Genomic DNA, 4,002 nt, shown 5'->3' on the forward strand with positions numbered 1-4,002 from the left:
ATCACGTTTAATTTAAAGCATTAAGAGACACAAGCCGTCATAACAATGCCAAGCACGCACACACCACATAAATCATCCAACCCAGAATTGGGGAAGGTCGTCCGATTGATCAAACAACCGTTGTGCTCACTCACGTCACCACGCCAAATGTTTCTCTGTTGTGAACACTGCAAACCAATCAACCACAGCACAGCACCACACACAGAGGATCTCGGCCACGACCAATTCCCCAACTCTGGAACGAAAAGAAAATTAATAAACTCAACACAAACCAAAACAAATAAAACAAATCACTTTAAACAGAACGAATTGAAACAAAGTCAATTTAAACGAAACAAATTAAACAAAATCACGAAGCAAAACGAATTGAAACAAAATCAATTTAAACAAAATAAAATTAAACAAAATCACTAAGCAAAACGAATTGAAACAAAATCAATTTAAACAAAACAAATTAAACAAAATCACGAAGCAAAATGAATTGAAACCAAATCACTTTAAACAAAAAGAATTAACCCCAAATAACATTGATAAGAATTTCTCGCGTATCATCCTCTAGTCCGGTAATCACCCCTCTCCTAGTCCTCCAAGAGAGAGAGTTCGATGTCGTGCCTATAGACACGCAAAACTCGTCACCGAAGCACGTCGACAGACACAAAATGGCTATTATGCAACTGTACATTTCGGTCCGGAACAATCAACTTCATGTATCCGCTACCCCGTAAGATGGCAAAGAACGATAAGTTGGGTGAATCAGTGTGAACAGTAGTGACACTTGTCTATTTCGGAAACACTCCAGTTCAGGCAGTCATTATACATGCAGGTACGATAGCGCTACTCCATAAGGGAGAATCACAGCCCCAAATAGCGCCGGCATCAGCCTGCTGCAACACCTCCAACACCCCAAGTCACTGCAGAAATATAACAACAAATGAATTTAGAGGGAAAATACATTCCCACAACCTCATACGTGAAAATTGAGTAACACACCTGCAGCTAATGACCCCCAGCAAGCAATTTTTGGTTTAAAAGACGTCTATTAGCCGTCTAAACATAGCCCAGACGTCTAGGCTAAAACAAGGCTAAATTTGGGCTGTCAGTGAAAAGTTAATAGACGTCTAATCATTACCGAAGAATAGCCTAGTCATCAAATAGACCGCTATTAAACGAACACACGTAGACGTCTAATAGACGGTGAATTTGGGTCTCTAAGTTACAACAAAGCTAAATTTTGGCTGTCAGGGAAAATTTAATACGTCTAACCATAATCATCAAATAGACAGATTATGAATGCCTACATAATAGATAACCACACAATACCCAAAATATTTTTTGTTAACTAAATTTAACATGTTCTTCTCATAAATAGCAATTAATACAAACAAATTAAATATAAAGCTTTTATTAATAAAACCAACAATTGTAAAAAAGACAAAATGGAAAACATAAGAAATAATATATTCGTTACAACAAAATCAAATGAATTAAGATTTGAACTTCTTTAGAATTTTTTTAAATAAAGGACAACCAATAATAATACAAATAACAAGAAAATCTAACAATAGTAAACTGATTCATTATTATTTTTTTCTATACCCACCCCACCCCCCAACTCTCCCTGGTGCTTGCTTAAAATGGCATTCCTCAGTTCAAATTCAGTTGCCATTGGGAAGTTGGTCATCACGGCATCTGCAAAGAAAAAAAAACAAGCATGATAAAAGGCTTTTTGGACATCATCGTGTTTTAGTTTATACATTAATTGTAACGGATTTGATAATAGGGCTCGGTAATATAGCGCTGACATATATACTGATTTGGAAATTTTTTATATCAACACAGACTGATGTCATAAAGAAAATACATTAAATCATTAAAATGATAATATACATCACCTTTAAGCCAAACGACAGACATAAGCTCTGGGAGCAATGTTTACATGCAAACACAAGCACATACCTGCAATGACCGAGAACAGAGTGGTCTTCTCAAAAGCTGCCTTCTGCAGCGTACCACCCACCTTCATATTAAAATTGGACATGAGGCTTTTTTGCAAAACCCTAAAACAAAAAAAAAGGATAACAATTGGTAACAAATACGAACATGACAAATTGTTTATTTTTTTTGGAAATACTTTTACAATATTACAATACTTTGTTGTGAAAACATGGAATAATTAGTGAGTATGGTCACCACGATGTTTGATTTATGTTGCATGTTTTGAAGGCTTTACCTGTCCAGCATCCTTCTGGTACGTCTTTAACATTTCTGCCACCGACTTTGCACAGTTTTGACACCTGAGTAACAAATGTCAATGTCAGGCAGATAGAAAAATATGCTTCAGTGTACAAGTGTGCACCGACCTTAAATGTTAATGACCATTGAGCTGCAAGTTTTCCATCATTAGCCCTATAAAACTCTTTATTCAAGCAGATTGCTGGCCCACACTGAGAAATAGTTTTTCCCCCTGTAGGTCCCCCCACAATCGGTGTCTGCCTCAATACTGTCTGCCAAAATTTAACTCTGTGGTAGTAACTAAAAAGTAGTCAAGTAAACATTTAAACCTCAACTGTACATCAACAGCACTATTCTAATACACACAGATACTTTTTGTAATCGCTAATTTTATATTGACAATTTAAATTTGAATTTTTTTAACACTGTAATATGCAATTATTTTTGAAGTTTCAAACTTTGTTATGGTACTTCGTAAAAAAAAGGTCTATTCTATTAGATCTATCTCTGTATGCAACAAGCCATTGCACTGTCACACATTCAATATTACAGATTAAATTATTTTTGGACTTTATGAAAGGTGAAAGCTTTAGTGAGGGCATGTTGTTGTTGTTTTACCATTGCTGCCCGGGTCTCCATACTCTCCAGCTGCCTTTCCAAGCATTGGAAATCCTCCATAGTGGCCAATGCAGACAGTTGGACACCAGTGTCTGTTTCCACCCTTTGGCCAACTCTTTTTAATTCTTCTTTTATTTCAACAAGAAGCGTTAGCACCTTTCTTTGAAACCCTAAATGCAACAAAGGCAGTGTTACTTTCAAATACTCACAACACTCAAATACTTCCATAACAAAAACTTAGCATATGAGCATGTATGTATGCATGCATGCATGCATGCATGTGTGTATATACACACACACATATATATATATATATATATATATATATATATATATATATTTGTTATGCATATTTATTGCTGTGCTTTGTTCACTGGATAATTATCAATAAAACTTTTAGTGCATTTAAATCAAAGAACGTGGATCACATCACTCCAGTTCTGAGGTATTCATACTGAATTGACTTCCACAGTAGATATAAAATAATTTAGACTACGTATCTTGGTGATTGCCATCGGGATATGAAGCGATTTCCAACCAACATAACACAAAGTGCTTTTGAACCAAATCCCTTGCTTTGAGATAACCACTAAATGGCATACTCTAGCCCTGCTATCTGCTAAAATTTCACGGTCCCTACAAAATATGAAATGTAGAATGGAAACATGACAAAGAGATAACACAGTTACTTACAAGAAAATTGAACGTATTCCTTTTGCCCGTCTGTTGATCGCGTTGATTAGCTTCTACACCTGTGGCTTCTGCTCACGTGTTGGTTTTTAAAAAAAATGGCGTCGGCGGATTTGTTTATCGCGAGATCTGGCCGAATTCTCTACCAACTTCCAAGTCTCGCGTTGGCAGTGGCCATGTCTCAGTACTAGGGCAAATTGCTACCTACAGGTTGGGATATGTAATTGCATGTTTATTTAACAAAGTAAAAAATTCTAATCGGGAAATGTAATGTGTGACAGTGCAAATAATGCAAATTAAAACTTGGCCAAAATTACTTTGTTGTTATGATGTCATGCATCCCACACGCTGTACATGTAAACAATTTTAGACTAGCTGGTTCAATATTGGGCTATAGCCAAGTCGTTGAAATTAGACCACAGATTGCCTTTGTTTAGCCCATACACAGCCTGTCCAATTCAG

At 36.2% G+C, this 4,002-nt stretch overlaps 1 long non-coding RNA gene across 2 annotated transcripts; it reads right to left on the reverse strand.

The window, feature by feature from the left end:
* Positions 1-1,619: 1,619 nt before the first annotated feature.
* On the reverse strand, positions 1,620-3,622 carry LOC306895128. 2 transcript variants are annotated; one of them, XR_013786757.1, is made up of 5 exons: positions 3,544-3,622; positions 2,851-3,020; positions 2,231-2,294; positions 1,957-2,057; positions 1,620-1,689 (listed from the first exon to the last, which is right to left on the reverse strand). It is a non-coding gene; the product is annotated as an uncharacterized lncRNA (long non-coding RNA). The 2 variants fall into 2 exon arrangements; XR_013786758.1 differs by having other exon boundaries at positions 1,629-2,057.
* Between the last annotated feature and the right edge of the window lie 380 nt (positions 3,623-4,002).

Source organism: Barbatula barbatula, assembly GCF_947034865.1.
Source record: "Barbatula barbatula genome assembly, chromosome: 1".
NCBI classification, from domain to species: Eukaryota; Metazoa; Chordata; class Actinopteri; order Cypriniformes; family Nemacheilidae; genus Barbatula; species Barbatula barbatula.